General features: G+C 41.4%; 1 protein-coding gene across 1 annotated transcript in view; it reads left to right on the top strand.

Annotated features, from left to right (window-relative positions):
* TCEANC2 (transcription elongation factor A N-terminal and central domain containing 2) overlaps positions 1 to 15,026 on the top strand; it is a 43,704-nt gene that overhangs the window by 19,298 nt on the left and 9,380 nt on the right. The gene's annotated exons all lie outside the window — the stretch shown is intronic.

Raw genomic sequence — 15,026 nt, 5'->3', positions numbered from 1 at the left:
GACTGATGGTACTTGCCTTCCCATGTGCTTGTTGATTTTTAATTGCAAACTCATTATTGTATTTCTATTTTTCTTTTAACTTTATTTTTTTTGAGACAGGGTCTCACTCTGACTCCCAAGCCGGAGTGCAGTGGCGCAGTCACAGCTCACTGCAGCCTTGAACTCCTGGGTTCAAGGGATCCTCCTGCCTCAGCCTTCCGAGTAGCTGGGACTACAGGTAGATGCCACCATGCCTGGATCATTTTTTTAATGTTTTGTAGAGAAGGGGTCTCCCTGTGTTGCCCAGGATGGTCTTGAACTCCTGTACCCAAGTGATCCTCCTGCCTTGGCCTCCCAGAATGCTGGGATGAGAGGCATGACCCACTGTGCCCAGCCTGTATTTCTATCTGTAGGAATTCTGTGGGGCTAAATTGAGAAGCTTCCCTCCAAAGGGGATTAACTTCTTTTGTTTCTGCCAATAATCAGAGGCCATCTCTGACCTGGAATACTTTAGCACACCTCTTAAGGATCTTACCTCAGTATGAGAGTCCCAGCTCCCCTCCTCGCTACTGGCCCACAGCTAAGTATTTCAGCAGCATTGCTATTGATATCAGCCCTTAGGATAACCCCACCCCTCCCTGAGTGCACCCTTCTAGCCTCTGCTAACTTTTTTGTTGGGGTTAGGTGGCTTTCATCCAGGATCTAGTAATACTGCAGTGAAAGAGTAGCTTTAGTCCGCCATAAAGCTTGAGAGTTTGCTCTTTATCTTAAAGATAGTAGGATTATTATTGAAGAGTTTTGAATGGAGGAATGACATATTCAGTTTAGAAAAATCTGTCTGGTTGCCATGTGGGAAAAGTGTTGGACAAAAGCAAACCTAGAGGCTGGAAGCTCAGTTAGGAAGCTACTAAAACATCTGCATAAGAAATGAGAGTGGCCTGGATGGAGTATCAATCATGGGGATGAAGAAATTGTAGTTGGAATCAAGAGACATACATGTAATAAATCCAAAGGACTTGTAGATTGATTGGATGTTGGGAATGAAGATGAAGCAGTGAAGGCTGAGGGCTAGGTTTCTGATATGGGCAAGTAGGTGGATGGCAGTACCACTCATTAAGATAGGGAACAGCAGGTTTGGAGGTGGAGGGAATAATAAGTTCCATTTTAGACTTATTCTGTGGAACATCCCAAAAGAAATGTCCAACAGAATGCTAGAAATACAAGAGTGAAGCTAAGGAAAGATTGTAACTATATACTGGGGAGTCATTATCAGCATAGAGCTGGGAAATGGTGTGATAATAGTAGATAAGCTGCCGGGCGCAGTGGCTCAGGCCTGTAATCTCAGCACTTTGGGAGGCCGAGGCGGGTGGATCACGAGGTCAGGAGATCAAGACCATCTTGGCTAACACAGTGAAACCCCCTCTCTACTAAAAATACAAAAAATTAGCTGGGCATGGTGGCGGACGCCTGTAGTCCCAGCTACTCAGGAGGCTGAGGCAGGAGAATGGCGTGAACCCGGGGGGCGGAGCTTGCAGTGAGCCGAGATCATGCCCCTGCACTCCAGCCTGGGCAACAGACCGAGACTCCCTCTCAAAAAAAAAAAAAAATCTAGTAGATAAGCTTGCCTAGGATGAGTTTATAAGTTAAGAAGACCCAAGAGCTGAGTCTAAAATCCAGAAACACAGCAGTATTTAAGGACTTATAGAAGAAACCGAGAAGGTACGACCAGAGAAGCAGAAAGAAAACAAAAGAATGCTGTCATGGAATGCAAAGGAAAGAGTGTTTCTAGGAGGGGATTGGTTAGCTTTGTCCATTCTTGTCAAAGGGCCAAATAAGATACATCTAAAAATTGCACATTGGATTTTGCAAAATGAAGTCATTAATGATCTTACTTAGGACGTTTCAAAAGTAAGGTTAGGGGCAGAAGCTTGAGGAGTGAAGAAGATGTATGAAAATGAAACAAAATAGACAACTCTTTCAAGAAGTTTGGTATTGAAAGAAAAGAGAGGTGACAATATCAGAAAGGGAATGTGGTATTGAAGAAAGTTCTGTTTTTTAAGATGGAAAAGGATCCTAACATGTTGAATGCTAATGGCAAAGATTCTGTAGAGTGAGAGAAGTTAGTGTAGGAGAATAATAACAGGGTGAGCCCCTTAAATTGTTAAGATTGATTACCAAGATGAGGATTAGCAAGAGCCTTGGATCATCATTTGATCTGTGTTTTATAGAATCTATATTCATTCATTCATTCAACACATACTGAGTACCTTCCTTGTCCTATGCCTTATGCTGGGTGCTACAGAATAATGCATGGTTCATGTTTGTAAGGCGCCCACATTCTCTGGAGAAATAGGCATTCAGGTGTATAATAATGATTGACGTGAAAATGCTAAAATCAAGGGATGTACAAAGGTCTGTGGGAATACAGGGGAGACGGTGAATACTTTTGCTTAGGCAAGTGGAGAAGGGTTTTTATAGAAGAGATGGGACTTTGCTAGGTCAAAATGAGATCTGGCTCCTTGCAGGCAGAGACATGAGTAAAGGAATGGAGGCTTGAAAATCCTGAAAACCACATGCTAGAATGTAATATGCATGGCTAGAATGGGCAAGGGTGGATAGTGATTGGGCCTGATTATAAAGAAACTTAAAAGCTAGCCATTAGGGTATGGACTTTTCCCAGATGCCATTGTTTTCAAGTGTGGATTTCTTAGAACTGTGGTCCAGTGAGATGTTATTTGAAGAAAGTGTCCTGGGTTCAAATAAAGCTTGGAAAGTGCCACATTACTATTTCCTCTCCTTTAGAGGTTTTCAGTATACTTTGTCATTTAATAGACTAGATGAAATCCTACAATAAAGAAGCCTGTTTGGCCAGGCGCGGTGGCTCACGCCTCTAATCCCAGCACTTCGGGAGGCGCAGGCAAGTGAATCACTTGAGGTCAGGAGTCTGGGACCAGCCTGGCCAACATGGTGAAACCTTGTCTTTACTAAAAATATAAAAATTAGCTGGGTGTGGTGGTGCGTGCCTGTAGTCCTAGCTACTCGGGAGGCTGAGGCAGGAGAACCCGGGAAGCTGAGGCAGGAGAACCCAGGAGGCAGAGGTTGCAATGAGCCAAGATCATGCCACCGCACTCCAGCTTGGGCAACAGAGCAAGAACTTGTCTCCAAAAAAAAAAAAAGAAGAAGAAGAAGAAACGTGTTTTATTTTATTTTATGAGTATTTTTTTGTTTGATTTTTAACTTTTATTTTAGGTTTAGGGGTACATGTGAAGGTTTGTTATATAGGTAAACTCCCTGTGTCATGGGGGCTTGTTGTACATATTATTTCATTACCCAGGTATTAAACCTAGTACCCAATAGTTGTGTTTTCTGCTCATTACCCTTCTTCCACCCTCCACCCTCAAGTAGACCTCAGTGCCTCAGTGTCTGTTCCCTTTTTTGTGTTCATGAGTTCTCATCATTTAGCTCCCACTTATAAGTGAAACATGCAGTATTTGGTTTTCTGTTCCTGCGTTAGTTTGCTAAGGATAATGGCCTTCAGCTCCATCCATGTTCCCACAAAGGACATGATCTTGTGCTTTTTTATGCCTACATAGTATTCCATGGTGTATCTGTGCCACATTTTCTTTATCTAGTCTGTCATTGATGGGCATTTCAATTGATTCCATGTCTTTGCTATTCTGAATAGCACTTCAGTGAAGGTGGGTATCTTCTTAGCAACCTATGAGCTTTAGAAACAGCTGTTACTGGAACCATTTAATGGTAGCTATAGGATGACATGATGAGCGTTTCTGGTGACCAAGAGAAAAATGCATAGGAAAAGGGTGTTATAGAGAAAGAACAGGTAGAAGTCAGGAGATCAGATAGGAGGTCATTCAGATATTCATTCATGTGCCAGGCAGTGTTCTGGATACATGTGATTAAAACAAGACAAAAATCCCTATCCTTGTGAAGCTTACATTCTAGTGAGGAGACAGGCAATAAAGAAGAAACATAATAAACAAATTGTGTAGTTATGTTAGAAGATGATAACTACTGTGCAAGAGAAAAAGTCAAGCAAGTTAAGGGGGATGGGGAACGTGGATGGTCTGGGCTGGAGTAGGCCTCATTGAGAGATGACATTTGAGCAGAAACTTGAAGGAGGTGAGGAAGTGAGCCATGAGGATGAGGTATGGCTGTAAACATTGAGGTGAGACACGATGAAGACTTAGAGGACTGAGAGAATGGTGAAATGAAATAGCTCCTTAGAGAAACCTTATCAGGGAGAACGGGCTGGATTTAGCAAGGATTGACCATAGAGGTGAGGGAAAATGGGGATGCCCTGATGATGCCTCTCGCTATGTTGCCACCCTTATCCTCTCCACTGGCTCGCTCTTTCTGCTTTCAGACAAGCACAAATCTTCCCCTTTAATTGTCTTTGCCACCTTTTCCAAACACCTTATTTCTCTCTTTTTATAGCCAGATTCCTTTAAAAATGTTGGCTACTCGCAACTCCCATTTCTGGCCTGCCCAATCCTTTGGGAAAAGCATTCCAAGCTGTCTTCTCCCACAACCACTATTCTCTCAGGACACAAGTAATTTCATACTATCCAAATCCAATGGTCTTGTCTCAGTTCTCATCTTCCCAGACTGTGAATTTGAGACCATTGATACTCCCTTTCTGTTGACATAAATGACACTGAACTGGTTGCCAGTTCTGTATCTATTTTTAAACTGTTTGTTACCTTCATAGCCCTTATCTCAGTTTGTAATCACCTATTTAATTATTTACTTCTTCATTTTTTTATTTGCTAGGCAGTAACTCTGTGCCAGCAGAAGTTACATTTTATTTACCACTGTATTTCAAGCATTAGTGGCATACAGCAGGAGCTCAGGAATATAGTCTTCAAATGAGTGAAAATGACAACGTTGAACAAGTTTTCTCTATGGCTCTTCTCGCCTTCTGTGTCCTTGTTTCTTTCCTTTCTGTGTTTCTTCAGTCCTTGTCCTCTCTTCTCTAACAGGGTGCTTTTCCATAAAGCTCAGCCCTTAGTCTTTTGCTGCTGCTTTAGATTAGCCGGAGAGCTTGTCCATGTCTCCAGCTTAACTGAGGCCTTAATTCAGATACCTCTTGGATATGCATCTCCTATCCTGATCCATTTTTGAATCTTAGATTTCTAGAAAGGTTGTTCCAATTTACATTCCTACCATTTTCTTAAATCTTACAAATTTAAGAGGTAAAAATAGCATCTTGTTTTCATGTGCTGCATAGAATGAATTGTTTTCCATGCATTTTTTTGGCACTTTTTCTTTTTTTTGTAAACTGTCTGTTCATGTTCTTTGTACATTTACTGCTGAGATCTTATAATTTTTCTTATATATTTCTATGAGCTCTGTAAATGTCAGTGTCATAACCCTTTTAAATGCATTTACCTACTTCAGTTTATAAACAGGGAAACTGAGACCCAGAGAGACGAAGTGACTTATCCAGGGCCACCTAGTAAGTTAGCACCAGAGATGTAATGAGAACCCAGGTCTCCTGGAGCAGTGTTCCTTCCTGGTTAGCAGGATGCCATTGTGCCCTGGACCCCAGCCATATGTCCCTTTATTTTATTGGACTGTCTCTATGGGTTCTACCATCTGCTTGAATTTAACTCTTTTAAATCAGAATTTAGTGCCTTTTCTTGTATACCTCAAATGGGAATTTTCTCTCAGTATTTGCATTTGAGTTAATGTCCCTAGAGTTTTGTTCTTACATAAACCCATTAAGTGGAAATGTCCAGCAGGAGGTTGGAGATGCGGGATTCAAGCTCAGATGCAAAATTTAGACTGGAAATACTTATTTGGAAGTCATCTGCCAGGAAGTGTTTGCTTGCAATCACCTTAGTAGATGAATTCTCTAAGTAAAAGGAAAGATGAAGGGGCTGAAGAACTGAACCTGGGAGAAAATCTCTGCTGGGGAAGTGGGAGGAAGAAGAGGAGCCAGATAAAGAGACTAAGGAAGTGTGGTTAGACAGGACGAGAGTCAGGGCGGTACATGGACATGCAGGCCAAAGACTGTTCTTAGAGGCAGGGGAAATGAGTGTCCTCAAGTGGTCTGGGAAGTTGAGGGCCAACTAGAAAAAGCCTTTGGAGCTGGCAGTGATAAGGCCTCTGTGAGTGGATACCTTTATTATCAAGGAAACCAAAGAGCATGGGGTATCGAGTAAATGGCTGATCAGGCAGTGGAGTTAGGCCTTGTATTCTTAACCTGGTGAGCAGGCATGCTCCATTTTTGCAACACTATATACATGAATATTCTGGGAAAAGTTTTGTCAATCATATCTGATTTCAGAGATGCTGTATTTTTGTTTATGATTGTTTAACAACAACAACAAAACCCCTCTTCTTACAAAGTACTTTCACATCTATGACCTTGTTTGATCTATATAACAGCTCTGGAAAGTAAGTGTAATTTTTTTCCATTTTACAAATGGAAAAACTGAGGCTTGGAGAGTTTAAAGTAACTTGCCCCAGGTTAGACAACCAAATAATAAATGACAAAGCTAAAATGTTCTTATACCATGTTATGCCATCTCCTGAAACCTAAAAATGAATAAAAGGCTAAAATCAAAATGATGGTAGGACTGCATTCCTTTCTGGAGGCTCTAGGGGACAATCTGTTTCCTAGACTAGTTGCCTTTTCTAGTTTCTAGAGGCCACCTGCATTCCTTGGCTTGTGATCTCCTTCCTCCATCTTCAAAACTTGCAATGGTAGGTTGAATTCTTCTCACATCTCATCTCTGACCCATCTTTCTGCCTCTTCTTCACTTTTAAGGACTCATGTGACTAGATTGGGCCCACTTGGAAAAGCCAGGCTAATTTCTCCATCTCAGGGTACTTAACTTTAATCACATCTATAGCCTCTTTTGCCATGTAAGGTAACGTAGTCACAGATTCTGAGGATTAGGGCATAGTCATTATTGGGGACCATTGTTGTGTCTACCATATACCATACTCCTCAAATTATGCTATGTGTTTCAGGCTTCTGTGCTCTTGTTCACTCTACTTCTTGTGTTATTCCTGTCTCCTTGAGTTATCGTTATTATTATTATTTTTGTTTTGCAAAAGCCCTTCAAAAAATCTGACAGAAGTGCCAGCGCATCCAGCCCTTGTTGCCTTTGAACTGGGAGTTTAGTCACCAACTAAATTAGCATTGTCTTAGTGTGATGCTTTTCATTCTCAGGGCTCTGCAAGAAGGCTCCTGAGTGAGGTGATGCAGGGACTATGGAGAGATGCTCATTACCAGGGGTCTCCAATTTTCTTTCTTTTTTTTTTTTTTTGAGACGGTCTCACTCTGTCAGACAGGCTGGAGTCCGGTGGTACGATCTTGGCGCACTGAAACCTCCGACTCCTGGGTTCAGGCGATTCTCGTGCCTCAGCCTCCCAATTAGCTGGGATTACAGGCGTGCACCACCATGCCCAGCTAATTTTTGTATTTTTAATAGATATGGGGTTTCACCATGTTGACCAGGCTGTTGTCGAACTCCTGGCCTCATGTGATCTCCCCACCTCAGCCTCCTAATAAGTGCTGGGATTACAGGCGTGAGCCACTGCGCCTGGCTGAGTTATTATTAAGACCAGTATAAGCATTGCCTCTTTCATGGTGTTCCCTGACCCCTTTACCAGCTGAATTGACTCCTCTGCCCTTTTGGCCCTCCTTGGGGTTCCCCCTTCAATACTATCTTAGGACCCGTATAACACCTTTTTGTGTGCATTTGTTTGTTTAGGTGTTGTCCCCTGACTTTCCTAGAGCTCCTTGAATACAGATTAGTCTGGATTTTCCGGGTCTTGTCTTGCTCAACATTCTATCCCAATGCCTATGAGTATTTGGTAATGTTTGGTAAATGAGCAAAAGACTGCTTCCTGCAGGGAATTTGTCTTAACAGTGTGCTGGGATGCAGAAATCCCCTAACCTTAAACCCAGGGAACTTGACCTGGGTCATAAGACCAGCCAGTGGCACTGCTTACTTTAAAACATAAACTTCATGGAGCAAATAATGACTTTTTGCAGATCATTAACTTCCTTGATGTAGCTACTGGCCAACTTATGACCTTGGGGAAAGGTCATGGAGCCTCATCTTTTTCATCTGAATCAGGAGGATGTAGGACTATCTGATCACCAGAGGGAATAGTAGAGGGTTAAAGCGTGGGCTCTGGAGCCAGACTGCTTATATATGAAACCTGGTCTGGCTTCTTGTTGTTTTTCGCAAGTTACCTCGCCTCTCAGTACCTCAGGTATCTTTACCTGTAAAATGGGGAACTATAGCACCTACTTCATAGAGTTGTTCTGAGGATTAAATGAATTAATATATGTAAAGTGGTTAACACAATAGCTGTTATTATGATTATTTTATAATTTTTTTAGGGACAGGGTCTTACTCTATCATCCAGGCTGAGTGCAATGGCGTGATCATAGCTCACTGCAGCCTCGAACTCCTGGGCACACACGATCCTCTTGCCTCAGCCTCCCAGGTAGCTGGGACTGTAGGCATGTGCCACCATACCCAGTCAATTCTTTTATTTATTTATTTATTTAAATTTTTTGTAGAGATAGGGTCTCACTATGTTGCCCAGGCTGATCTCAAACTCCTGCACTCAAGCGATCCTCCTGCCTTGGCCCCCACAAAGTGCTGGGATTACAGGCATGCCACCATGCGCAGCCTGTCATTATTAATGTTATCATGAAATTCCCTTTGTGATCTGAAATTTATGATTCTGCTCTGTTTTTGTCTAGTAGAGGGTTTCCCAGACTCCTTCTCTTTCTTGCCCCAGACTGAATTGCCTTTTTGCTGTTAGTCCTCTTTGGAAATTCTTCCCTCTTGCTGACAAGTCGCATCCCCCACTGGGCTCCTTTACAGCCCTACCTACGCTTCCTGGGCTGATTTGGCTGGTTGGTTGGCAGAAGACTCCTGACCAGTCTGGGCATGGCTCTTGTGGGTGTATCTGAGGGATGTACTGCCCCCTGCAGGCCAAAAGCAGTGACTCCACTGTCCGGACCTGAGAGTTGAAGCTTTCTGTCCTTCGGCCACCTCTCAGGGCCTGTGCTCTTCTGATTTTGGAATACCAAGAATGTGAATAACAGTATCTCAATAGAGCCTTATTGAAGACTTTCTGTGTGCCAGTCCCTAATAACAGAGAAGTATAATGTATTAGGGGTTAAGTGTGCAGGTTCTGGAGGTGGAGTCAGGCTGCTTGTGTTCTAATCCTAGCTTCCACACTTATTAGCTGTGAGACCTTGGGCAAGGTGCCTTACTGAGTTTAGGTTTCTCATTTGTAAAAAGAGATATAATAATGGTATTTAAGTCATTGTTATAAAAATTAAATGAGATAATTCATACAAAGCCTGGAGTGATAAGCAGGAAAAATTCTCAGCAGTGGATAAGAATTAGAAACTTTTCATTTTCTCAGCACCTTTGGATTCATTTCTTTACAGTATAGTTTCATTATTTTGTTTGCAGTTGTGTGATTTTCCTAATCACCTCTATCCATATTCAAATGTCAGTACAAAACCAATTTGAAAGTCAAATGTAAATGTTTTTCATTTAACTGATTCAATTCAGCAAACATTTATGGATTGTCTCTTCTGTGCTAGGCACTATGCTGGGGGGCTGGGAATAGAACTTGGAGTAAGGTACAGGTTCTGCCCTCAACACGTTTACAGTTTTGAGGGTAAGATGGACATTTAAATATTCTAGGCAGAGGGAATGGTATGAGCTAAGGCACAGAAGTAGGAGCAGGCCAGCCAGCATGACCCCAAACAGGGACATGCAAGCTGCTCTCTATGGCTAGAAGTTAGTGCACAGAGGCAAAAGAGTGGGAGGGGTGAAAGTGAGGGGAGGGAGGAAGGAGGGTGACATGGTGACAGGTGAGGCCAAAGAGATTCTAGGTCATCCAGAGTTTTAATGCTATGTTAGAAGTTAATTTGAGGGCCATGGAGAACCATCGGAGGATTTTTATTAAGGGTATGGTATGATCAAATTGTGTTTGAAAAAGGTCATTTTGCCTTCAGTAGAGAGGATGAATTGGAGAGGGCAGGACTGGAGACAGAGATTGGTTAGTGAAGTAATACAGTTGACCTGTGGAGAAGTGATGAGAACCTGAATCAGGGTAGTAAGAGTGGAGAACAGGCGAGGAGGAAGAGTAAAAGATAGAGGGAGAATTAAGGAAGTAGATCTATATGACTTGGAATGGCTGAATGAACATAAGGTTGAAAGAGACAGTGGATCCTAAAATGGTGGGTGGGTGGTGGTGCCATTCTGTGACCAAAAATGTTGAGTTAGAGGTGTTTGCAGAATAAGCAGGTGGAGATGTCCAGTAGGGGACTGGATATTTGGTCTCGTGCTCAGTGAGAACCTTTGGCTAGGGACACGTAGTTGGGAGTCATCTGCCTGCAGGTAGCTGGACCACAGGAGTGGGCAAGATTACTCAGGGAAGGCAAGTGGAGAAAGAAAAGAGGCCAAGGACAATGCCCTAGCTGGGGTTCACAGATAATTAAAGATTGGGCAAAGGATTAGCAGCCAGCAGAGGAGATAGAGAGGAGAAGAGACTCAGTAACAGGTGGTGTCTCCAAAAGCAATGCAAGAGAATATTTCAGTAAGAAAGCCAGTGTCAGATGCCACAGAGAGGCCAAGTAATGTCAGGATGGAGAAGGACTGCTGGATTCATCCAAGTCAAAGGACTCTCTGTTTGAGGGACTTCTGTATTATTTCTCATACATAAAGCTGGGTCAGCAGTGCCTTTCTTGGAGAGAGAAATGGTTAAGGTGAGACTCTTATGAAGGGAAGGATCTCTATTCTGAAAGAAACCTGAATATTGCCCTACTATAACACAGCCCAGGCTGTTAGGTTTGTTGACATGTTGAGCCAGCCCACTAGATTGTGAGCTGAACTGCATGGATACACACAGTCCCACTACTCAGAAGAGACCACCATTAATAATTTTACTGTAAATTCTTTAAGGCTTTTTTCTTTGCATATAAACAAAAATGTTGTTTATATGTATACACATATGTAGTTTTAAAAATAAACATTGACTCACACTATGTGTGGTCTGAGACCTGCTTTTTTCACTTAACTAAAAAAAGTGATCATTTTTCCGGTTACTACATGTAGAGCTATTTTAGTTTAGTGTTTTGTCGGGTTTTTTTTTTTTTGAGACAGTCTTGCTCTGTCACCCAGGCTGGAGTGCAGTGGTGTGATCTTGGCTCACTGCAACCTCTGCCTCCAAGGTTCAAGCGATTCTCATGCCTCAGCCTCCTGAGTAGCTGGAATTATAGGCATTCACCACCTTGCCCAGCTAATTTTTGTATTTTTAGTAGAGAGAGGGTTTCGCCATGTTGGCCAGGCTGGTCTCAAACTCCTGGCCTCCAGGGTTCCACCCACCTCAGCCTCCCAAAGTGCTGGGGTTACAGACGCTAGCTGCTGCACCCAGCCTATTTTATTTTTTAATGGCTGCAAAGTAGTTATTGTTTAAATGGACCATAATTTATTTAAAAAACAGGACCCTTAATGATGAGCTTGTAGGTTGTTCCTAGCTTTTCACTATCACAAACAATACTGGAATGAATATTTCTGTACATGTGTCTTCTTTGTACACTTTGGCAGGTAAAATGTAGGCTAAATTCCCAGGGCTGTGTTCTTCTCATCTCTGTATCCTCAGCACCAGGCATAAGGTAAATGCCCGGTAAAAGTGTTTAAATGGGCCGGGCTCGGTGGCTCACACCTGTAATCCCAGTACTTTGGGAGGCCAAGGTGGGTGGACCACCTGAGGTCAGGAGTTCGAGACCAGCCTGGCCAACATGGCAAAACCCCGTCTCTACTAAAAATACAAAAATTAGCCAGGCATGGTGGCCACTGCACTCCGGCCTGGGTGACAGAGCAAAACTCCGTCTAAAAAAAAAAAAAAAGTGTTTAAATGCTCTGGATCTAGGTCTGATATCCTGTACGATCTTATTTATCATTTTATTTTTAGCATCTACTACAGTGACCAAGAGCATAAAATCTTGCTTGCTGAATGAATAATCTCAGGGATAAGGAGAACTCCACCTAGAAAAGGAAAGTATCCAGGGGTGCTTTGTGCTTTGTGCATTGGAATGCACTTTCCTAAGCATCGCTAGCTAGGAAGCACCTTTAGACATTTCTAATGAGTGCTCTGCATTCCTCCTCCTCTTCCTCCTTGTGATGAGTGTTGATGTACTCCTTTCCCAGGTCCATAGAAAGGCTAGGTACAAATTCTTGATAAATAATTGGTTAGAGGGAGAAGTTAAAGACTCAATATTATTTTACCCTGTCTTCCCTTCAAAGTTTTATTTTTCAACTCCAGGATTCTCTTCATAGAACCTGTAAAGCAGGGACAATTGCTTGTTTAAGCCCTACATGACTAGTGCCCAGCATAGTATCTAGAGCAAACAGGCCTTCAATAAATGTGTGGAGAATAAAGGAATCAAACAATATTGGGTCATGCAGTTGGCATAATTGGAGAAATTTTCTAAATGTTTTGACCATTTTCTCAAATAAAAATTTTTTTTCTGCTTCCCTTTGTTCAATGATGCCTCTTTCATTATGTATTAAATTCTTATGTACTATGGTCTGTTTCCAACCTTCATTTTTTAAAATTCCCTATGCATTTTCTTTTTTGGTGTTGGTCCATATCATTTTCAATGTTGTTACTTTATAATATGTTCTAATATCTTAGATCTTAGATATGAGGCTAGTTGTGCCTCATAACTCCTCTTTTTCAAAATAGCATTTTATACTCCTGCTCAGTTATATTTGTGTAGAAGTATTTGGTTGTAATCTAATAAAAATAGCCTACTGAGATTTTTGGTTGAGATTACATAAAATCTATAAACTAATTTCTTTTTTGTTTCTTTTCTTAGGCAGGGTCTTGCTCTGTTGCCCAGGCTGGAGTGCAGTGGCATGATCACAGCTCACTATAGCCTTGAACTTTTAGGTTCAAGCCATCCTCCCATCTCAGCCTCCCAAGTAGCTGAGAGTACAGGCATATGTCACCTCACCTGGCTAATTTTTTAATTTTTTGTAGAGATAGAGACTCATTATGTTGCCCAGGCTGGTCTTGAACTCCTGGGCTCCAGTGATCCTCCCACCTTGGCATCGCAAAGTGTTGAGATTATAGGCATGAGCCACTGCACCCAGGCGACTACTTTCTATATTGCCATTTTTGTGCTCATTTTTCCATCTCATAATAAGGTATATTTTCCCTTTATTCAAATCTTCTGTTATGTATTTTAGTAGGAATGTATGTTATTCTTTATATGAGTCTCTCATTCAACCAACCTGCTCTCCTGATTCCCATCTCCTGCCACTATGCTCACTGCTGGAGATACAAAGATGAGCATCCCCTAAGGTTAGGGGATTTCTTGCATAGCTCTTTCTGCAAGAAGCTCAAGTTGGTGAACAAAAGAGATAACTGATCAAATAATTACAACTAACTCTAGTAATTACCATGATAAACAGAAGCGCAAGGTGCTAAGGAAGCAGAGAGCAGGGGTACTGACCAAGACTAGAGATATTAAGGAAGAATTCCTGGAGGAAGGGACCCTTAAATGAGTCTTAAAGGCCGAATGGAAGTTGGCCAGATAAAAAGAGAAGAGTATTTCAGGCAGACAGAATGTTCATTGGGGTGTATGCTCAAAAGTAAAGAGATAAAAAATAAAATGTTTTAGGAGCTGCAAGTAGCTGGAGTATTGGATGACAGTGGATAGTAGCTGGAAATGAAGATAGAAAGTAGGTAGGAGGGTGGCAGATTGTGAAGGGACTTTTATGAAAAGGTAAGAGTGGATATAGCACCAAAGGATTTAAGTGGAGGAGTGAAATGGTCAAATTTATGCTTTAGGAAAAAAGTCCCTAAAAAACAAAACACTAAAAATAAATAAAGGCTATCCTAGCTGCAGTGTGGAAGATGGCATTAAGGGGTACCAAACTTAGCTGGAGAGGTCAATCAGGGTGCCTCCATAGTCAACTGGAGGCAACATGCCCTAAGGCAGGGCAGCGGGGCTAGGGATGGAGGAAAAGGAGGAATCCTGGAGCATTAAGGAAGTGGGCACAAACAGACAGCACAAGTGCTCACACACCCATTCTTGTCCATGCTTTCCAAAGTGCTTTATAGTTTTTACTAGTTTAAACAGGATTTGTTCCCCTGTGGTGTTCTGACTGGCTATTGCTGACTTAAGAAAGCTATTGGTTTTTAAAAATATATCTATCTTATATTCAACCCATGGAGCAGGATTAAAAAGTTCATTAAAATAAAAAATTAAAAAATATATATGTATCTTATATTCTTCCATTTTTTAAACTTTTAGTTTTAAGTGTTCAGTTGACTTCTTTAGCCTTTCTAGGTATTTATTTTTATCTAAGTACTTTGCATATTGATATTTTTGACCCTTCACCTTTTTTCCATTTTTATTATGAAATTCTCAAACATACACAAAAATAAAGAGAATATTATAACTAACTCCCATATGCCCTTCATCTAGATTCAATAACTATTAAGATTTTGTCCCACTTCATCTTTCCCTTTTTGCTTTTGTGTTGTTGCTGAGGTATTTTAAAGTAGAATCTCAGACCTTTTGTCATTTCAACTCTACATACTTCAGTATGCATCTCTAAAAAATGTGGATATTTTCTCTTGTAACCACAGTGCCATTCTTATTGTGCTTAACAAAGTTTACAATTATTCCGTGGTATAATTTAGTATCTAGTGCATATTCATATTCCTTGTTTATCTCAAAATATCTTTTAACAGTTGGTTTGTTCCAACTGGGATTTGAATCACACATCGCATTTGGTAGTTTGTACTCAAGAGACTCTTTTAATCTACAGCAGTCCCTAACCCTAGCCCCTTTTCAAAAATAAAAACAAACCAAAAACAACAACAAAGAGAAAAATCACTGACTGTGGAAGAAACCATATCTGTTGTCCTGTAGAATGTCCCACATTCAGAATTTGTCTTGTTTCTTCATACTATAATTTAATTTATTCCTCTGTCTCTCCTATTTCCTATGAATTGGA

Source organism: Pan troglodytes, chromosome 1 (genome assembly GCF_028858775.2).
Source record: "Pan troglodytes isolate AG18354 chromosome 1, NHGRI_mPanTro3-v2.0_pri, whole genome shotgun sequence".
NCBI lineage: Eukaryota > Metazoa > Chordata > Mammalia > Primates > Hominidae > Pan > Pan troglodytes.
This window is presented reverse-complemented; position numbering and strand designations above follow the sequence as displayed.